General features: G+C 34.6%; 1 protein-coding gene across 6 annotated transcripts in view; it reads left to right on the plus strand.

Annotated features, from left to right (window-relative positions):
• Positions 1 to 23,828, plus strand: part of MRPS30 (mitochondrial ribosomal protein S30) — a 248,226-nt gene that overhangs the window by 179,978 nt on the left and 44,420 nt on the right. For 2 of the 6 annotated variants that reach the window (XR_014831222.1, XR_014831224.1), the window contains one exon: positions 18,134 to 21,776. The exons of 2 other annotated variants lie outside the window; for them this stretch is intronic. The gene's annotated coding sequence lies outside the window, so the exon portion shown is untranslated. Of the gene's footprint in view, positions 1 to 13,506; positions 13,576 to 17,690; positions 21,777 to 22,806; positions 22,931 to 23,828 lie in introns of those variants that run through there. 2 more of the 6 variants (XR_014831227.1, XR_014831226.1) reach the window with 2 other exon arrangements.

Genomic DNA, 23,828 nt, shown 5'->3' on the forward strand with positions numbered 1-23,828 from the left:
TTTTTTATGTGTGCATTTTTTTAATGTGTATGATCAAATACTGCCTTAACTAGTAAAAATACTTGTATATAACATTTGTGTAAACTCTTAAAAAGAATAAAAAGATACTCTATCTTTTGAGTTTTTTCAATGCTTTCTGAATTCTTTAGATGTAATAATTCAATACGTGTATGCTAAGTATATTATTTAATAGAGTCTTAGTACTGGTAAGAAAAATGAGGCAGAGTGACTAACAATGGATAAAAATAAGATTCTTCTTTTTAAAAAAAAAATGTAAGATAACTACAAGTCCAGGAGCTTGAATTATTTTCCTTTAGTTTATAAAACCCAGCTGTTCAGTTTAAGGAAAGGAGCAGAGAAGGATTCCAGTTTCCCTTTGTGGAAAGTCCAGCTTTCTCCAGTTGTACAATGTGTGAGGTGGGATTCTTCATTTTTTCCCTCTAAATATATTCCTTGTTGAGGCTTGGGGGAAAGTACTTTCCAGCAGCAGGATTTTCAAAAAATTTAATTGAACTTTAAAATTAAGAAAATCTAAATAGAGAAGGTATTCTGTAGTAAAGAATTTGATGAGATCTAAACAAAAACTACCTTAAATTGTCAATTATCTCTATTGCTACCCATTTCAAATGGTACCTGAGGTAGAACTGTTTCTACTGTGCTGGAGTCAGAAGCATAATTGCCTGCTCTTGAAAGACTGTCCACCATCAAATTTAAGTGACCTTTAACTTCTGATGGTGTACTGTTTGGGCCACACTACTAATTTTTGAATGAATGTTTGGTCCACAGTGAAAAAGCCAAAACATTCATAAATTTGTTGCTGTTGTTGCTTACTTCCTGAAAGACATTGCACAAATCCTACCATGGTGTCCATCGGGATTATAATATTTCCTCAATAAGAGAATTTATATTAATCTTCAGGCAATGTTCATAAGTTTTTTTTCTTGTCCAAAGGAAATGGATTCTTTCTAAATAACATGCTATGTCTCAAAATGTGCATATGCATAATGCACAAGTATTTCACATAATAATGCCCAAACCTCATGTTTCTGTACTTCCTCTTCTCAAAGAGCTTAATGGCCTGCTCTATCCTGCCATCTCCACTCAAAACACATTATCTAATTAACTCATAAAGGTGTTAGCTGTCATAAACAAAGACAAACATAGCACACAGATCATTGCTCTCCTTTGTAGCCCATAGAAGTGTACTTTCCCTACTACCAACATCAGGGACAGGGTTTCTTTCAGATGGAAGAAAACTGGAAGGTAGGCCCAGACCTTTTCAGGAAGAGTTGACCTTGGTCTATGTTCTCCAAGTTGTCTGTTGTCTCATCTGTGCATTCAGAGTTGTTGGGAGAATTTATGCAAAGTAACTTACACAGTAACTGACAGCTAGAGAGCACTCGATAAATGTTAGTTTCATTCTCCTGACTGAGTATTTAATATACTTGAATAAAAGTGCTTTTACTCCTTTTGAGCAGGTGTTCAAAAAAAAAAATCAAATAATTCACTCCAGGAATTTAGAGTTTCTTAGTATTTTGAAAATTGTTTCATCATTTAGTGAGCTGGTTCTTAGCATTCCACTCTTAACTGGGCATTCTACAAGAGATTGGTTTTGATATGATAGCATTTTCAAGAAGTTAGCTACTCCTTTCCTTTAAGAAATTACCATATTTTATGTAAAATATTATTACTAAATCAAAATGTCTTCACAAATTTAAGGCATACATATTTTACTTGATGCTGAGATGCTGTCCTATTTTTTAAGATTTACAAAGAAAAGAACATTCTCTAATCACATGCAATTTGTAATCTACCAGATTACACTAACATTAACATATTTCCTACTATTTTATTGTCGTTATTATCTTTGGACCCTTCGCATTAATCCTATAATATTTATGAAGCTCTAATATTTAGCTGTTCTATATTAAAAGTTTGAATGTAATGATCCACATCATTTATATTTATGTTTTCCATGTAATGCCTAAAAGAAATTAATATTCACAAAGAAGTTATTTGCATATACGTGAATGCCATTCTTCTTATGATGCTAATACAAACTTGAATTTATTGACTGTTTAGAAATTAATAGCCCCCAACAAAAATTCTCTGAAAATGCTAAAATGCAAAGAAAAAAAATACTCCATATCTACTTATTTGTAATTCATACTTGTAATTCATTTTTCTATTCTTGCTAGTCAGTAACAACTTTGAAAAAGAAATTTAAAAGGCCATTGAGTAAATAATTGTATTTGGCCATCTAAGTGCAAACAGTGATACATATAGTGATGTAAACCACCCCTAAAAAAAGTAAAAAGGAAAACAAATAATTTATGCTTAGGTAGATAAAAGAGTCATAACCTAAATTCTTTAAAAAATGCAGTTATCTCCAACTGGTGATTACCAGGTATTTTAGGAAAAACAAAATTTTGGAGCTTTTTGCTTTTCTCCAAGATAACAGCAAACACTCCTTGATTTGACATTTTTGAGATGTTCTTTGCTTCTTTATTTTCATGTATATGTATTTTTAAATTTAAATATAATTTGGGGAGGAAAGAATCAGCCATGTGGAAATAAAAGCATTTTATTTCTTTTTTGTGTGTAAGTTATCTTTCTAGGTCATATTCTTTCTATTAATGAATCTAAGAATCTTGTCACCAGAAGGTTGTCACTTTGTTGGATACTTTTGGCTCAGTCAATAAGTGGTATATCAGTCAGTTTTCTGTTAAGAAACCAAAAAACATGCTAAATATACCAGATTGGATGGTATCTGATGTGGGGATTAGTTGTTTACAAATCATGACAAAGGCTGCCTGATTATAGGTCAGAGAAAATCATTTCCAGTTTTCGGGAAATCAGCTAGTTACAAGAGTCTCAAGAAACTACCGCTGATGAGCTCACTGCCTATAGCACTGAAGCCAGCGATTTGCTGAACGCCTGGAATCTGCTGACAAATCACTACCTGCTCCCAATTGAAGTTCAACCAGTACCCACCCTACTGCGGTTAAAGGAATAGTGAGGTCTACCTCCCTTCCACCTTCTGAACCATGCCTTCCTCTCAGTGGTAAAACCTAAGCTGGTGATGAGAAGAGAATCTCAAATGTGATTTCCAGGCTTCCAGACTTTACCACACAGGGAGCAAGTGTAGAAAGAACTAGAAAGGTGCTGGAGTTCCTGTTGTGGGTCAGTGGTTAACAAATCTGACTAGGAACCATGAGGTTGCAGGTTCGATCCCTTGCTTCCCTCAGTGGGTTAAAGATCCGGGTTGCCGTGGGCTGTGGTGTAAGTCACAGAGGAGGCTCGGATCCTGCATTGTGTAGGCCAGAGGCTATAGCTCCCTAGCCTGGGAATCTCCATATACTGTGGGTGCAGCCCTAAATAAATAAGTAAATAAATAAACTAGAACAGTGCTAAGACCGCAGCGGGCACGCTGGATCACAATGACCTGCATTCTGAAGTCAGAATGCATTTGCTCACATTGCATTTTGCTTCACATTGCATTTGCTCACGCTGGGGCTCAAGCAAAATCTGGTTTATGTGTAAAAAGAGAAGCCCAAAGTTTAGATAGAAAGTAAGCAAGCAGTTTCTAGGGAAGTTTCAAGTCTCAGTAAGTACAAGAATACATAACAGTAATTATAATAATTTAGTCGCTAACACTAAATTAAGAATTATTTCCAAAGATTGATATCCAGCTTGAAATAAATTCCATTTCTATGTTTTTAACTTGCAAATACTTAAAAATACAAGTCAAATTCCAGCTGAAGAAAATTTTTATGTATCTGTCAGTAAAAAGTCATTGAGCTAAATTCCAATTCTTTTGGAAATGCATGCATACAGTTTATAATAAAACTGTTATATAGTATAGGTACTACATGCAAAGTACTGTTTTTCAAGGCTTATTTTTAGTTTTTTTATTATTTCAAAACTTAGTTACTAGACATCTTCCACTTAGACTATTTTCTCATTCCTTATTTTTTTATCCTGCAGAGCTAAACAATAATTTGTTAAAGATGAAATAGACTCTCTAAAATTATTTTTCTCATATGCCTATAGTTAGAAAATATTTGATTTTTTTTCTGTTAATTTGAAACAGATCACACAGAGATAGGATATTAGTATTTTTCTAGAAATTAGCTAATTATTTCTTATATTAAAAATAGAAGACATTTTAATTTAGATTGTAAAACCTCTTAACAGCAATATAGTATAAACTGTGCATAATATCATGGAGATAATTTTATAAATATGATTCTAATTATATCCCTCAACATATAACATGAAAGTGAAGTCCTTATTATAGGGGAGAAGTAATCGTAATGTTAAAACTGTAGCATTCCCATTGCCAGGTTAATAATAATAATAAATCTTAGTTGCCATGTTAAAACAAGTAATACTCTCTAAAATGCCTGCTCCATATAAATACTACAATTAAAGTCCTTTTACTTTTCAGTGCCATTTAAATAATAGTCATGAAATCTAAAAGGAATCAACTACATGTAAAATACTAATCAAAATAATATAACTCAATAGTTGTCATACCTGCTTCATAGGATGGATATAATAATAAAATGAAGCAATCAATTAATATTATTGTTATTATTCTTGCTACTAAAGAAGGATTATTTAATAATTAGAATAAAGAGAAAATTACAAAATCGCCACTGATATAATTGAAAACAAGAGTAAACTTAGAAAACAAATTATTTATATACTGCATATAATATTGAATCCTCTAAAAACAGGCTTATTACTATCTCTGAATTCATTTTGTAACACAGGTGTATTGTACATTATAATCAGAATCTTGCTGTTTATGAAGTTTTTCTAGTGATTCTAAGAATATAGTCTAAATATTTGTCCATATAAAATTTAGTCACTTCCATCAAAAAGTTTTAAGATTATGGCAAAATTTTATTTTACTTTTTACTTTTTAAAAAAACTTTTTATTGTTATTTCCCCAATACAATTTTTTTTCTACTGTACAGTGTGGTGACCCAGTTGTACATATATGTATACATGATTTTTTCTCCCACTATCATGCACCATCATAAGTGACTAGACATAGTTCTCAGTGCTATACAGCAGGATCTCATTACTAATCCATTCCAAAAGCAATAGTTTGCATCTATTAACCTTAAGCTCCCAATCCATCCCACTCCCTCCCCCTCCCCCTGGGCAACCACAAGTCTATTCTCCAAGTCCATGATTTTCTTTTCTGTGGAAAGGTTCCTTTGTGCCCTATATTAGACTCCAGATATAAGTGATATCATATGCTATTTGTCTTTCTCTTTCTGACTTACTTCACTCAGGATGAGAGTCTCTAGTTCCACTCATGTTGCTGCAAATGGCATTATTTCATTCTTTTTATGGCTGAGTAGTATTCCATTGTGTCTATATACCACATCTTCCTAATCCAATCATCTGTTGATGGACATTTAGGTTGTTTCTATGTCTTGGCTATTGTGAATAGTGCTGCAATTAACATACAGGTGCATGTGTCTTTTTCAAGGAAAGTTTTGTCTGGATATATGCCCAAGAGTAGGGTTGCTGGGTCATATGGTAGTTCTATGTATAGTTTTCTAAGGTATCTCCATACTGTTCTCCATAGTAGTTGTATCAGCTTACATTCCCACCAACAGTGCAGGAGGGTTCCCTTTTCTCCACACCCCCTCCAGCATTTGTTATTTGTGGACTTATTAATGATGGCTACTCTGACTGGTGTGAGGTGGTATCTTATGGTAGTTTTGATTTGCATTTCTCTAATAATCAGGGATGTTGAGCATTTTTTCATTTGCTTGTTGGCCATCTGTACATCTTCCTTAGAGAAATGTCTATTCAGGTCTTTTGCCCATTTTTCCATTGGGTTGTTGGCTTTTTTACTGTTGAGTTGTATAAGTTGTATATTCTAGAGATTAAGCCCTTGTCTGATGCATCATTTGAAACTATTTTCTCCCATTCTGTAAGTTGTCTTTTTGTTTTCTTTTTGGTTTCCTTTGCTGTGCAAAAGCTTTTCAGTTTGATTAGGTCCCATGGGTTTATTTTTGATTTATTTCTGTTGCTTTGGGAGACTGAGCTGAGAAAACATTTGTACGGTTGATGTCAGAGAATGTTTTGCCTATGTTCCAGGAGTTTGATGGTGTCTTGTCTTATATTTAAGTCTTTCAGCCATTTTGAATTTATTTTCATGCATGCTGTGAGGGTGTGTTCTAGTTTCATTGATTTGCATGCAGCTGTCCAGGTTTCCCAGCAATACTTGCTGAAAAGACTGTCTTTTTCCCATTTTATGTTCTTGCCTCCTTTGTCAAAGTTTAATTGACCATAGGCCTCTGGGTTTATTTCTGGGTTCTCTATTCTGTTCCATTGGTCTATATGTCTGTTTTGGTACCAGTACCACACTGTCTTGATGACTGTGGCTTTGTAATATAGCCTGAATTTTGGGAGAGTTATGCCTCTTGCTTGGTTTTTGTCCCTCGGAATTGCTTTGGCAATTCTGGGTCTTTTGTGGTTCCATATAAATTTTTGGATTGTTTGTTCTAGTTCTGTGAAAAATGTCATGGGTTGCTGAATTCTACCAAACATACAAAAGAGGAACTTATACCGATCCTCCTCAAACTTTTTCAAAAGGTTGAAGAAGAAGGAACACTCCCAAAGACATTCTATGACTCCACCATCACCTAATTCCAAAACCAGACAAAGATACCACCAAAAGAGAAAACTATAGGCCAATATCTTTGATAAATATAGACGCAAAAATTCTCAACAAAATTTTAACCAACTGAATCCAACAACATCTAAAAAAGATCGTACACCACAACCAGGTAGGATTCATCCTACATTCACAAGGATGGATCAACATATGCAAATCAATCAACGTCATACACCACATTAACAAAAGAAAAGTCAAAAACCACATGATAATCTTAATAGATGCAGAGAAAGCATTTGACAAAGTCCAACATCCATTCATGATCAAAACTCTTACCAAAGTGGGTATATAGGGAACATATCTTAACATAATAAAAGCCATTTACAACAAACCCACAGCAAATTTAATACTCAATGGAGAAAAGCAAAATTTTAACATGTGGATATACATGTCTTCCAACGAAGTCCCAAATATACATATGTACATTTACCTGTACTTGTTGTCAAGCACTGTTTTAGCTATTTGAAACACAAGGATACCCTGCTGACTAGAAAGATGCCATCTGGTAGAAATTGGAGCTAAATGGATTATTAAAATACATAGTGATATGTTTAGAGAAGAGAAATATTAATACTAGTTGAGAAAGTCAGGAATAGATTACTTAATGTAAATTTGAGTAAGAATTTATACTAAGACAAAAGAAAGAAGGCATTCCCAGTAGAGAAAACAGCATTTAGAAAGTCATAGTCTGGGCAATTTTCTGATATTAAGGAATGGTAAATTCAAGACAATTAAGACCCTAATCAATAAAACAGTGACAAAGAAGATGACGAGGTAAACTGAAGCTAAATTGTGGGGAAAAACATTTACTGGCCATTGATTTAACCCAGAAAATGAAACCATTGTGATGTTTTTACATGGCACATTCTTATTTCAAATACAGTTATTGGGCTATAATTATTATTTAAGTACAGATTTAAGACTTTACAATAAATACACAAGAACCAAGATCATATGCAATGATGTTTTTATCATTATCACCATCATCATTTTCTAATTTGCTCATTGAATTAGTGGTGACAATGAAGCAGGAACTCTTTAAAGAAATAGAGATATGTAGGAGGTATTTTTTCAATGGAGACTGAAAAATAATATGAATATGTTCTACTGGAGCTTACAGTCTAATGATAGGGATGGGCATTGTTAAAATAGTCAGATAAACAGCTCTTTAAATGTAATTGTGAAAATGGCAATCGTGGTTATAGATAAAACTCTATAAGAGTTAGTAACATAGTGAAATAACTCAGGCTTGATGTCCAGAAAGAACTCTCTGAGTGATGTTTAAAATAATATTTAAAATATTTTTAGGAGTTACATAGAGCAATAAAAAAGGAGAGGATGGAAGGAAAGAAAAGAGCGGGTGTTCTAGGCAGTGATAAATAGGCTATGAGTGGCGAAGAATCCTGGCACACGTATGTAATGGAGAAAGAATAATGCAGAAAATATGTTACCTGCTATTTTGGAACTCGCATTAATAAGGTGACTACCCATGAGAGTGTATCAACTAGTGAACATGAAATAAAACAAAACTAAACAGTATTAAGGTTTGTACTATGTTCTTATTTCACACCTCATATTGAAAAAAAAAAAAAACAAAGAATGTGGACTTAGGAAGTTATTTCTAAGTTTATTATTTCTTTGAATTTACAAATTTCTATACAAATGCTGACATTATGCTGAGTGTTTCTCAAAGTGGAATCCAAGAACCATAGGAAAAACAACAGAGAAGCCTATTAAAAAGCCATATTCCTTACTGTATAGCACGGGGAACCATATCCAATCTCCTAGGGTAGATCATGATGGAAAATAATATTAAAAATTATATAGATAAATTATATATATATAAATAACTGGGTCACTTTGCTATACAGCAGAAATTGGCGCAACATTGCAAATCAGCAATACTTTAATAAAAGTTAAATTTTAAAAATGCATATTCCTGGACTTCAGCATATTTCATTCACATGTACTGAATGAGAATCTCTGAGGTGATTCTCATGCATTTGCAATTTAATAAACTTCCCTGGTTTTATTTTTGCACACTAAGTTTTGAAAATCACAAATGTAGACGCAGTGAGGGGCACCTTTTGCTATTCCCATGCTACTGCCGAGATCAATAAAGAAATAAATTTTCTTTTCTTTGCTGTTTGAAGAAAGTTGGAAAAAGCCCACTAGAACACTGCATGATCTTTTTACTTTTAAGAAGTAAAGAGGGAGTATATCTTGTTTGGTGAAATTAGGGAAAGTCATAGAATTCATCGACAAAAGGCAGAATCACTGCATTAAAATAAAATAAGTGTAAAAATGGCTCTCTTATTTTCCTTTCTCTTTATCATTATCACAATAGGAATGATTTTTGTCCTCCTCTCAGATATTCACTAATAAAACTGCTGAGGCAGGGCCTCTCCCTCAATGGGGAAGTTTGCAGTCTCTAGTGAAAGGGTATTTAAATTCATTTTAGAGAAAGAGGTAGGAGGCAATGCCACATTGAATCCAGCTTTATCAGAAATTATTGTATTATAGGTAGTAAAACTGTTACTTTTATTTCATTTGCCCCCTTGCAACTTAGTTAGAGCTCAGGATGTGGCAGGTGATGCATTGTTACCCTAAAGCCCCCAACACAGATTAAATGTCAAGTAAAAATCTCTGCAACTTCTTCAAAAATAACAAATTTTTTTCTTCAAAAAGGAAGAGTAGGTGATGTTTATTCAAGTCTATGACCATACTTTATCAAGCTTATCAAGTTAATACAAGGAATATAAAATCTTTGATGTTAACCCTAGTACAATTAAACTATCAAGTACCTCTTTGTGCATATATTATGTTTAACAATATTGAAAATGGAAGGGAGGAAATCACCAGTGAAATAATTCAAAACAATTTCCCATAACTGAAAGCCATGGGTTTCCAGATTGACAGGCCCACAGAATGGCTAGATAAAAACAACTTGGCTCAAGGCCCACGATTTTAAAATTTTAAATCACTCAGAATATGATAGGATTCTGTAAACTTCCTGAATTAGGGGGAAAAACAGCCTACATGTAAAGGGTGAAGAATCAGAAAGCTTTCTGATTTCTTAACAACTCTGGGATCTAGAAGGTAATGAGTAATGCCTTCAAAATCCCAAGGAAGATGATTTGCAACCTAAAATTTCATGCACAGCCTAACTATCAACCAAGTATGGGATGGAATTGAACCTTGTAGCGTCTCAAGATATTTGTCATTCATAAACTCTTTCTTGGTAAGCTACTGGAGAACATGGTCTACCAAATCAATGGGGCAAATTCATAACAAGCCAGACTGTGGGTATAGAAAACAGGATTGATGTAGGTTTAGAGAAGATGAAGGTGAAGGAAAGTGATAGAATGATAACAGTGAAGCATTTGTGTAGTGCAGTGAGCTTAGATAAAAGGTCTCCGAGATGGATGTTTCTAAGAAAAGGAAAATTGAACTTGTGAGTCACCTTACCTGATTCACTTTGTGGGAAATAGTACTGAAAAGTCTTGCTGAGTGTAGGAAGAATTAGCCACAGGGACCAGGAAATTAATCAAAGGGAGGAAAAAAAGCAACTATTAAATCTTGAAAAAAGGAAGGTATGACACATAATCACCATACTTTTACAATCTTCGCCCATGAAAAACATAAGTGTAAATGGTCACATTAACTGTCAATATATGAGATTTTCAGAGATGGGAGAGGAGAACTAGACACTATGGCAATATACGTGGGCTAAATCATTTACCATAATGGGAAAAGAATAATATCTCAAATTGATAAGTCAAAGATAGATACATATTAAGTATTTAAAAACAGAGTGATGTATAAGTGCTAGAATATAGAGTTAAACAAATTCAAGGTGGGTGTTCCTAGGATAGAAGAAGTAGGGAAAGTTCTTACAGGTAACTGTTATAGGTATTTTATTACCATTTGAATTATGAAAATACGTTGCTATGTTCCTTTGGAAAAAATGACATTTTTCATAAAAATGAATTTTTCAGGCTTGACTAATATGCAACACTATTAATTAAATATAAAATACTTAAAATGAATATCTTAATAAATGAAAGAAAGAGAAATGTTTCACCCCCATCGGATTAACAAAGTTTAAAAAGAGCAGTGGATGAGAGTAACAAGATTTGCTGAGGATATTGGAGTTATGTTGATGAGGATATAAAATGTTCAGGAAAACAAGTTAACAAACTATATCAAGAATCCAGGATATGATCTTTTCTAAATGACATAAGTTTTGCTTTTTTCTCTTGGCTTGAGAATAAGTGGTCAGCTCCACAAAAGTGAAAGATAGTCATTGCTTCTGTTTATGATTTTAACTACAGCCTAAGCATCCACTACAGAAGACTAGTCAAATAAAGTCTTTGTTAAATACTGTCTTTCTTGAGGCTTTCTCTCACCAGACCAATTAAAAGGGAACCTCACATACCTCTTAACTAGTCTTTTAAAAAATTTTGACAATACATATCTGCAACTGACAGTCTGTAGTTTCCTCATTGGTTCACTTGTGGTAACTTCTTGCCACGGGACTGTAACTCCATGAAGACAGGGACTTTTTAAAATTCATAATTGGAGTTCCCATCATGGCTCAGTGGAAAACTAATCTGACTAGTATCCATGAGGACGCAGGTTCAGTCCCTGGCGTTAAGGGTCCAGCATTGCCATGAGCTGTAGTGTAGGTGGCAGACACAGCTCAGATCTGGCATTGCTGTGGCTATGGTGTAGGCCAGCGGCTACAGCTCCAATTAGATTCCTAGCCTGGAAACCCCTATGTGCTATGGGTGCAGCCCTAAAATAAATAAATAAATAAATAAATAAAATAAATAAAAATTCATAATTGTATCAACAATACATAATAGCATTATATCAATGTAATACAAGCTTAATAAATATTTTCATGAAAATAATATAAAAGAATAGTATGTATGTGATTTTGTGATATAGAATTAAGTTTATTGATCTAGAGACACTAAATGTTGATCTAAAGATATTTTATATATTAGGTAAGAAAGAAAGGCATGATATAAGATATAATTTGACTTTTATAAGATTACAAATATTTGTGTGCATAGAAAAGGAAGAGAATCCAATATGTTATGTCATTTTTTTATGTGTTTCCATTTTGCCTGTTTTTATTTCCTAAAAGTTTTTCTAAGGAACATTGAATATGCAACAAAAAATAAAAATCAACTCATGTTTCATTCATAAGATAACCATTTAAGAGTATAGATCTTTTAGAAATGGCACTGAAATACTTTACTCTTTTTCCATAAATGCCTTGGTAAGGCAAATTCCAAGCTGATTTAGAGGACCTAAGACCTTGACTCTTCAGAAACCTCACCCTCCCAGATACCAGAGGCAATCACTCTGCCAAGCAACAATATTGGCTGACGATGGCTTCACAATTTACAAACTGACTACCAATTACTATGGGTGGAGTTTATAAAACATAACTGAAAATCAATAGTCATATTCTGGGCAGCAGAAAAATAACAGTAATATTCTGACTGAAACCTCCTCTACCATATTATAACAGGCATCTGTTTCACCCTATTCACCTATTCTTTGGTGGGACCACCCGTTTCCTGAATACAAGTATCTAAGATACTCAAAGCTCTTCTGAGAGGTGGTACGACAAAGACTGTTATTAAGAGCACAGACTCTAGGACCTAACTCCCTGGTTTCAAATTCCAGCTCTCTGCTCACTAGCCATGTGTTAGCTTTGGTCAATTTATATAAATTTGCTGAGACTAAGTCTTCCTTTTTTAGAAAAAAATATTTCCCTTTACATTGGAATATAGTTGATTTACAATGTTATGTTAGTTTCGGGTATGCAGCAAAGTGATCCAGCTATATATATATCCATTCTTTTACTGATTCTTTCCTCATATAGGTTATTAAAGAGTATTGAGTATGGTTTCCTGTGCTTTACAGTAGGTCCTTGTTGACTATCTATTTTATATATAGTGGTGTACATATCTTAATTCCAAATTCCTAATTTATCCCTCCTCATCACTTTCTTAACAATGAGACTAATTGCAGTACTACTTCCTAGAGTTCTTATAAGTTCCTCTATGACTTATAATATGTAAATTATTGCCAATAGTGCTTAGTACATCTCTCTATATACAAGCATTTACTAGTTATGCTAAGTATATTTACACATATATATGAATAGAGATTCATATTAGCACTTTCTGATACATATTACTAATGTGTATTTTATTTTATTTTATTTATTTATTTATTTATTTTTTTATTACTCAAATGAATTTATCACATCTGTAGTTGTATAATGATCATAACAATCTGATTTCACAGGATTTCCATCCCATAACCCAAGCACATCCCCCCACCCCCCAAACAGTCTCCTCTGGAGACCGTAAGTTTTTCAATGTCTGTGAGTCAGCATCTGTTCTGCAAAGAAGTTCAGTCTGTCCTTTTTTCAGTTTCCACATGTCAGTGAAAGCATTTGATGTTGGTGTCTCATTGTATGGCTGACTTCACTTAGCATGATAGTTTCTAGGTCCATCCATGTTGCAAAAAATGCTGGTATTTCGTTCTTTTTAATGGCTGAGTAATATTCCATTGTGTATATGTAGTGTGTTTTAATATAAGCAGTATTTCTAACCACATTGGATGACAAGAGTCAACCAAGGGGTTCCCATCCCTCGATCATTTGGGCAATGATCAAGGGCAAATACTAAAGTCTCACAAAGACATGAGGAAAAATCTGAACATATACAAAAACAAAAATTATTTTTTTTTGAAACCAGAAAAATTTTTTACAGGAGAAAAATCATAACTGCAAGAAAATAGAGGGAAGAAGAGCAGGAACCAAGGAATCCAAAAGGACAGAGGTAGAATGTCTTGAAATTGTTGTTAGGAAACAGTAAATGGCAAAATGAGAGAATGTGAGGGTAGGTTATTGAGTGTCAGAGATCGAAAAAGAAACTGTTAAGATATCTTGATTTTTATTTTATTGAAAAACAAATAAAAAATTGGAGAGATTTTTTTTTTCTGGGATCATTTCTCTGAATTGTCACCACACAAGTTGGACTATGGGAGGTACACAGCTCTTCAAGCAGAGATTACACTTCTGGTAATGAGATCTCAAGCTGGAATTCCCTCCTTCTGAGACCTGTAGCCTGCTTCTAACCCAACCCGAAATCAACAGAAACAATGAGTTAGCAGGGACTGTATGTTTCGTTACAGTATGAGGCTCTGTACATTTGTTTCTGAGTCTGATTTCTGGCTTCCATGTTCTCTCTTGTTTGGGATAGGTTGAGTATTTTCCCAACCTTCTGTCCTGTCTTAAATAGCTATTGAAGGGAGGAATGGGAACATCAACCTAAACAATTTTGCTCACTATACATTCCACATAGCAGGCTGGCACTAAATTACCATTGTGTAATATGTATCTGGGCAAATAATATGTCTGTAGCTTTCTAACTTATTGATACTGGTTATTTCTCTGAAAGAATAACTTTTAAGTTTCTTTTTTTTCCCCCTGATTTCTGACCAGAAAGTAATTTCCTCCAGTTTGAACAGGAAATATTATGGCTTCTGTTCAGCTTTCTGGAGATTTATTGGAAGAGCTGACATTTTCTATAACATTTCTTAATGTCTTCTTACGGTCTACATTTCATATTCTGGGAAGGATTGAGGCCCAGATGTGATCAATATTCTATTCACTGCTCTGAAACCAAAGATCAGAATTCATTGAGGAAGTTGGCTGTTGGTGAACTCTAAATGTTGCTGGGTTTTAGTGAAAGGAACATGGCAGTTGGAATTAAAATGTTGGTTTTATATAGGAAAGTTATTTAGACTCTCTAAGCCAGTTGGTTTAAAGTTTACAATTGGATTAAAGAGAAAATAATTGTGATTTTTTTCTTCTTTTCTTCCATGCACATGTGGCTTTCAGAAGTTTCCAGGCTAGGGGTCAAATTGGAGCTGCAGCTGCCTACCTACACCACAGCCAGAGCAATACCAGATCCAAGCTACATCTGTGATCTATGTCAATGCTGAATCCTTAACCAGCTGAGCAAGGCCAGGGATCAAACCCACATCTTCATGGACACTATGCCAGGACCTTAACGTGTTAAGCCACAGTGGGAACTCCCAATAATGAATTTTGAGAGAGGTTTGAGGAAGATTAAATAAAATATATTTTATGGTGTCAATTATTGTGGCACAGTTGTCATTCTATTTACATTGCTTGGCGCTCAACATGTCATGTACTGATTCGAAGATTTTCAACTGCAAGCACATATAGTCCTGCCTAGAGTTTATCTATGGCCACCAGAGTCCAAAAGAAGCTCTCAAGGGTTAGGTAGAAAGGATGACGTCCACTGAATGCTACTTAGCCTCTATACTTGGCCACTCTAGTGTTTCACAAAGAGTACATGATCAAAATAGCCATGGTAGAAGGGATTAAGACTCTGCATCGGTCAACTGCATAGCATAGGCTACTTCTCACCAAGGCTGATTTAGCTACTACTGTTTTGGAACATGTGACCCATCAATAGCAACAGAAAATGATATTGAATCTTGATAAGCTATCATTCCTCAAGGAGCCAAGCCAGACCCTGAGTGGCAAGTTGATTATAGTAAAATTCTCCACCTAACCAGGGAGGGAGGCAGCAATTCATCTTTACTGAGGTTGATAATATTCCATGTATAAGTTTGCCATCCCTGTTCATTTTCCCTCAGCAAGCATTACTATCTAAGTGCCTACAGAGTGCTTGTTATGGGATCCCATGTGACATTACCTTGACCAAAGGACCCACTTTATAGAGAATGGTGAGACAGTAAATACCTGGCCATAGAATCCATTAGTTCTTCAAGTACTGCATCACACAGAAGTAACTGGAAGGATAGAATTTTAAATGGCTTCTTAAATGTACCAGACTGGGAATAATGTTCCCGAAGGTTCAGGAAATTATCTTTCACAACGTGATACGTATTTTGAACTAATAACAATTACAAGATGCCATGATCTTAATAGCTAGAGCGTTTGGATCCAATAACCAAGAGCTAGAATTACATGTGGCCTCTTTGAATTAGTATGGGTTCCTCCAGACAGTGAAACTGAGGCAAGTAATTTATTGGAGAGAGAAAGAGCCCATAGTACGGATATAAGGAGGTAACACAGAGAAGAAATAGAGCTGAGAATGCTGCTGTATCACAGTTTTCACTATGAATCATATGCTTGCATCTGGAAGAATAACTGAACTCACATAAAACCTATAGCTCAGGGTTATCCCATCAAGAAGCAAGGGATCTGAGATATTCACAGATACTTCCAGTCACTTAATTGTTGAAGACTGCTCCTGAAAACTTTCATTAATTCCTTGACATTAAGGAATTGAAGAAGTGAAGTGAAGTTGTTGGTAGCTGGAGGTCAGGCTGAGCTAAGCACTAGGGTGTTCAGGGTGATGGTTTGAGTGAGGCATTAATGGCATCTGGCACACCCTCTCATCCTCACTCCCAGTTGCCCACTTGGAGATTTTATGTTCCTAGTTTCCTCTAATTTAGGATCTGCCAAACTAAAGATCCTGGGTTCCAGTAGGAGAACTTCCACCAGGTGAAGCAGTAAGTGTTCCACCTAAACCGATGTCATGGCTGCCACCTAGCCATTCATGGTTTGTATTGCCAGTAGATCTTGAATTAAAAGAAAAATTCCATCATGGCAGTGGAAGGAGTCCTAATTTTCAGAAGTAGAATGGCTTCTGTGTAATGCTGATGTAGAGAAATATGTCTGGAATTCAGGGAAATTACTAGGACAGCTCCAGGTGCTTCCATACCTGGTAAGTACCTGCTTCCATACCAGTGAACCTTGCTGGCTACATCCATGAAGGGAGAATATTGTCATTATTGACAATATTGTCTTTTTTGATAAGGAAGAATATTGTCAAGAATAATGTCAGTTACCACTTGACAAGGGCATGGTAAGCAGGGGCTCAGATCCCTCAGTGATTCCCCCATTAGGCAAGCAACCTAGACCAGCAGAAGTGAGGCTTGAGGCTTGTGGGAAATTAGAATGATTGGCAGAGGAAGCAAGGAATATGATTATGGCCTTGGACCCAGCTGGAGGAGTGAGGAGTATTCTCTGTCATAAGCCTTAGCTTTTTTGTTGAATAGATAGATGAGAGAACAAGAGAAATGAAAGAAACTCTGGTGTAAGTAATAAAAGTGGGTGATGTAGTTAGAAATTGATATAGGCCACAAAAGGGAAAATGTTAATTTGGTTGGAATAATCAAAATTTTGTGTTATTAATATAGGAAATGTTATCCATATAATGTTCTTAAATAACACTGGTAACATGTTACCCATTATATTCCTTGGCAGTACCAAAACTTTACATATGAGTATTTTTAAAATATAATCATGCATAGGTCTGCTGTTTGAAAAGGCTGAAAATCTTTTTATTGGTGTAAGTGAAAAGATTATTCTAAACTAGAGGGAAAATTTAAAAAATCATTTTTCTCTTCTCATATATTCCACTGCTATCTTACTATTAATAATCTTCAGAAGTTCCCATCGTGGCTCAGTGGTTAACGAACCTGACTAGGAACCTGACTAGGTTGAGGGTTCGATCCCTGGCCTCACTCAGTGGGTTAAGGATCTGTGAGCTGTGGTGTAGGCAGGAGGCTACAGCTCTGATTTGACCCCTGGCCTGGGAACCTCCATACGCCGTGGGTACAGCCTTACAAAGCAATAATAATAATAATAATCTTCATGTGTTACAAAATATTTTAACCTCAATTTTTCCTCTCCAAAATTATTATAGAATTTCCAGTAATCAAGCATAATATATGTTGACCTTTTCATAATAAATCTGTGTTCAAGCTGTACTCTTTTATGTTGGATTATATGGAAATGGGTCGCTTTTAAAAGATTTTACAGTTTTAAAGACTCCTCTCTTAAGAATTCTTCATACTTGATTTACTTGCTAATTTTCTTCCTCCATAGGGAAACCAATATTCATTTACATAGAACTTGACACAGCCATCCAGAAAAATAACTAAATCAAGAATCACCTCTGGAAATTCTTTTGACAAGAATTATTTCCTAGAATCATGTTATAATGTTATTAAGTTGGCCCTTTTACATTTGGTACATGACATTGTGATGCTAAATTGCAAAATAACAAACTCACTCTTACTTTCAGTCTAATACACGATAAAGGATAACTTTTTAAAAATGTTTACATTAAGGTTTAATGTCCAATTTGTAATTTCACACACCCAAAGAAAAAGTACATGGCAACAAAATGAGATTCATACAATTTAATTTGGTTACCTTGTCTTGGGCTCGAGATATATATTTCCTTAAGTATATTTTAAAGCTGCCTCATAATTTTTTAACACAGATGTAACATAGATTATAAATATCTTAATATTTAATATGTACAGGATTTTATAATGGAGTGATTTCAGTAAATCATACACCATCCAGAGAGTGTATACTGAAGATTTACTGAGCATGGAATATTCGACTGAGACTGGTGGAGAGATAGAAGACATTAATTCCTTCAGAATAGGTGAAATATACTATTTTTGCCCTCATGGAGCACAATCTAGTAATAACGGCAGGTAAGTAAATGATATAGCATAAGAAAATCTTTAAAAGGAAATATGTGCAGGAAGCCATAGTGACCTGAATATAGCATGACTCCTTTTGAGCAGGTCAGGGATGATGTTTGAGAAGAGATGAGGCAGAAAAATTTGATAAGAGTTTGGAAATAAATGAGAACACCTGAGATCCTTGATTTACACAAATGAAGTAGGCTGTAATTATTGGTTAGTGCTAGAAAATGTACCACTGAACCTTCCTACCTCTCCATAGTCTACATACTATGGAGAATTCCTTTCAGCTGAGTATTGTATAAACTGGAATTCCACTGTTGATTTCTTAAGCATTGTCTCAGTAACTAAATCAGTTCCAACCCTGCACTTACATCACAGAGAACTTTTTATATTCTCAGGAAAACATACATATTATGCCAAAAGAACAAAATTTCTGAAATGACGTTGGTCATGATACAATGCAATTCGTTTCCTTTCCATTGTCAAAACACCCAAGTCTACTGCAGACAGGGTAAGGCTAAAAGTACATTCTGTTCTCAGAATAAAGTCAGAAGCTGAACAATTGCCATTGTTTTTGTTGACCGAGGAACAATAGGATTTCGAGAACATTTATTTTACTGAAAGAGTAGAGGAGTTTAGTCAAATCCATTGTATCAATGGAAAACTGAAATGTTGGTGAAAAATCCATGAGTTCAGTAATTCAGGTATCCAGCTCTTTTCTTCAACAAGCTAGTATTATATGAGCGGATTTCATAAGTGAAATAATCAGTGTTTTGTATTTTCTCAACCAGTCAAAAGCATTGACCTTATGATAGTTTACACTTCTTAAAAGAGTAATAAAATACTCTCAAGGCCTATTTCAAGTAAAGAGAAAAATTCTTGATTCACATTGGCAGAATTTATTAAATAGGAGATCTAGCTCTTGAGATACAATTGTCTATTTAAAATTTTCCTCATATTTCCTTATATAAAGATTAGATGATAATTAAATGATTAGATTTTTTAATGGCATTAAAGGAAGTTTGCCATAGTTTGTATTGTCGGACTAAATTAAAAATGCATGGTGGTATTAAATTTCAGAAACATTGATACCCAAAAAGCCATTCTCAGAAGCATTGAAAACTGAGAAAGACCTAGAAGACAGTTCCTGAGTTTCTCTGATTCTTCTGGGGTCACTTTCAAATTCATATAAATTGATTGAGGCCACCTTTGCAATCTGTCCAAGGAATAGATGTCAGGACAATAGTACCATACCAAACCCATTTTTTAATAACCATGTAACACTTATAGAGTTCATTAGATGAAATGTAGATTGGTATTATGCAAAACTACAATAGTTGATTAAATAGCTATTTACATAAAGTACTGTTATGATTCATTCTGTCTTTCAATCTTCAACTTATTCAATCAAACTTGTCAACATTATCAAACCAAAGAGTCCAGATGCCTGCTTTCATAGACTCACTTGCTTTGGCACTCTTTATAAGAAATGGTGAAAAATAGAGTGCAGTGTTCTTATTGATCTTTATGTTTCAAGCTGTGATGATCCATGTAGAATACTATTGTTCACCAAAATGCAGGGATTAGGATGTATGTTCTTCAGAAAAAATCAGCATGCTTTCTTTATTGTGCACTAAAAAATGGATCTAGATAAATTGAGTTCAATTCTCATTTTGTAACTAGGCAATAAATTGGACTATTACATAGTCATTTATTTAGTCACAACAAACTTCTTGATGGGCTTGTTGATGTCCAAGCACTGTGCCAAATGCAATACAAAGTCAAATTAGACAGGGAGTTTACTCTGTGGTTGGAGTTTACTCAAACTCTTTAACCCTCAGTTTTTTAATATATAATATGAGACTTTTTCCCCTTTTTTCCTCGTAATAAGGATGTGAGCAATCTTAACTACATTAAGAGGGTCAGGTTAGATGTATTCACACGCAAGCACATACACTCAACATACAACTTCCTTCTCCAAATTTTTGAATTCTGCTAAATGATCTATCTGTTTCCTTAACCAAATAGCATTTTCCACATGCATCTAGAGAAAAAAATTAATTTGTTAATAGTATCACAGATTTAACTTAAAATCCAGAATAGGTAGATTCATAGGGGTTAAATGGTCACCTTTGCTATTTTTTCTTTAGAGGTAGTTAAACACATTTGATGTAAAAATTAGGGTACCAAATTGAAATTGAACCTCTACCTCCACTGATGAAAAGGCAGATGTTTAATTGACTCTAAATTCACAATACTCAGGTTTGTCTAATACTGACCAAATTGTCAGCTGGGAACTTGGAAGTGCATTTCTGGTTGAAAGTGAAAAACTGAAAAGAAATGGAGTGAGTCATTATGACCCTTGAGAATAAAAAAAATTCACACTTATGAACAAAACTTATCAATGTACAGGGCACATTGACAGCTGTTTGAGTCATCTGCTTGGCTAATAATAGTTCATCAGAGCCTCCCAAATGTAACCTGAATAAGACAGAAGAATGGGTATCTGAACCTGATGAGGAACGCATACTGCTAACCTTCACTTCTGAGGTATTATTTATAGCCCAGGTCACCGGGAGTGTACAATAAAATAGACCTATATCCATATAGCTGTTTCTTATTCCCCTTGGTCTCAGAATAGTAATATAAAATTTTATCTAATTTAGTCTAAATCTTAACAAGAATGTATCTGATATTACAGGTAGCCTATGAATTGAAGTTTGTCCTCAAATTTACTTCTTCTTTCTTGAGAATTCTTTGAAGAATACTGCCTCTAAACCTTCCTTATTTTTTTTACCAATTTTCATGTCAAATGTGAAATTTCTTGTTTTATTTTCTTTATGGGTAATACACTATCAACGGATGTAGTGACCTCACAAGTGAGTCTTAAACTATTAGGAAAGGTATGTATCTTAAAACTAGCCTCTCAGTTTGGTCCTCTTTATTGAGCACAGGATCCAGATTTTTCAACTGCTCACTGGTAATTTTCACAATAATGCCCAAGCAGCATTTCAAATTGTGTCCAGAGATAAACTCAATATCTTGACCTCATCACCCAAGAACTTTCTCTTGTTGGTATTGTTTTTGACTCACTTAATGATATAAGTATGATGTAAATGACTTATCAGTAATTACAGGAACACTTCTACACCCATGTATTTAATTCTTAAATATTAGACTCCCTAATTCCTCATTCTTCTTGTCCACCCATAACCTATCCTAATTTTGCTTAAATTATTTGCCTGAAATACAGTTTTGATCACATATTACAACCAAATTCTACTATCATGGAATACTTGGTTATGATCCTTAATATAGCGTCAACTTTTTGCATTGTCCCAGGCAGATAGTTAAAAACTGCTGAGTGCCTTTTTAACAAATGAATCTTTCTACCTTCCTTAGAAACTTTTAGTGTTAGGAAAAAAGTCAAATCAATGCTTCATATTCTGTCCCAAAAGAAGAAAAGAAAGAATATTTTAAATTAACATTTGGGAATAACTTTCCTTGACTACCGAGTATGAATGACCCACTAACGGAACCACCAATTATTTCCTTAAAATAAGGAAGGAAGGAATTGAAAGAGTAGGTGTAAGAGGAAGATTTAACCTCCACACTCAGAAAATAATTTTTTATATCTCTTTCTGTATCAAACCCATTCTGTGTATATTTTTGTATCAAACCCATTACAATATTGTCCCACAAGAACAGTTTCTTATTATAGACATTGAACTTATTGCCTCAGATGAGTCAATGAATGAACATCTTCTGATTTCAATTTTGAATAAACTTCATTACTCAGAATATACTCAGTATTTTTATAAATGCTCTATTTATGAAAGATGTATTTTAGGCAATGTAAGAGAATTCATCCTCTCTTTATTTTAATTAAGGAAGCCAAGTAGAGTTTAAATTAAATCTGATTTGCATGACATGTTACTTGCTACATTTTGAAGTAAACAAGGCACACAAACAAAATGTGGTCTTGTAAAAGGACCAAATTGCCACTTTCCAAAATAAAGGAACAGATTAAAGTGTGATAATGGTCAATCGTTTAACACTTTAAATTTTGACAAAACTCATCTTGTCTTTAAAGACAATTCATTAAAGTTTGAACTGATGTCACATGTGTTCTGGGCAGTGCTTCTATTCCCTCTTTTCTAAGGAAACATCTGCTATTGCCCAACAGCCAGTTTCAGACACTTCTTGCCCATTTATCTCTTTCCCAACACACCCTTAACCACTTCAGAGCTGGTCTTCTCTTATCTTCAAAAGATACCCTCTCCTCTCATTACCAGGTTAATACTTCCCTGGTATTCATAGGGAGAGTTGCTCCAGAAATATCTACCATGATGGATGGAAATAGACTAGGACTTGAAAGCCAATGGAAAATCTAATATGAATCCTGCCCCCCTGAAGATATATATTATGATAATAACATACAATGAAGTAAGCTTTTTTTTCTTTAATGGATCATGTGGTATAATGTCTAATCTTCTTAGAAATGACCCAAATGTATTGAGTCAAAGCCCACCAGGGGAAGATCTGTGCTGCCAACCAGTGGTCTCAAAGGCATAGTCCAAACCTCGGAGATGTACCTTGAGGGAATAACCTTACTGGAAGGAGGTAAGGACCCCTTGATGGCTCATTAGCCTTATGCATTGAGGGATCTTTCACCACACCTTGGATATTGACTGAATGATCAAGCCTGGCAGGTTATGCAAGAAAGAAACAACAACAACAACAAATCTGAAAACTTTGTGTGGCATAGAGGACATTTTCCCACCTTGAAGGTCATTAGTATTTCACTCCTAACCTATCTCCCTCCAGTCTCACATTCTGTGCCCCAAGATAGTGGAATCACCAACCTGACTGGTGAGTGAAAAGTGAAGCCCACTTGCATAGCTCAGCCCTCCCCATTTTCCTTTCTCTGGGGGTAAGGTGTCTTAGGAAACACATACTCTACCCTGCTCCTCCAGGGTAGGTCAGTCTGTCTAATTTAGGGGATTACTGTTGGGGAACTCACTTGCTCACCTATATAGGTGACATTCTCCTATGTCACCTCTATTAATTAAAATATTTTTGTCTGTCATCTCTCTTATTACTCAGTTGGTTCAGAACTATGGAAGTTAAGATAAACACTATATTTTGGAGGGTCTCAAATTAAGTTTATTAATACCTCATAATACTAAAAATAAAGTATAAACTGGGTATTAAGTGAGCTAATGCATGTAAAGTACTTAGTGCATTAGTTCAGTACATAGTAACCTAGTACATGGGTATATATATATATATATATTTTTTTTTTTTTCTCTTCTCCTTTACCTCCAGGTTCTACTTTTGTTACCTCCAGGTTCTACTTTTTCCGCTCCTACTAAAGCTACTACTTTGGTTACTATTATTTCTATTTCAACTATGACTCCTACTTCCAATAATTGCAGTTATTGCTGCTGCTGCTGCTATTACTATATCTGCTGGAGCTATTACTATACTACTTCTACTACTATAGTACAGTTGCTACAGC

The sequence above is a fragment of the Sus scrofa genome, chromosome 16 (assembly GCF_054392235.1).
Source record: "Sus scrofa isolate SSC_HxYL_T2T_F1_AM1 chromosome 16, Sscrofa_HxYL_maternal_Yorkshire_Landrace_v2.0, whole genome shotgun sequence".
Classification (NCBI taxonomy): Eukaryota; Metazoa; Chordata; class Mammalia; order Artiodactyla; family Suidae; genus Sus; species Sus scrofa.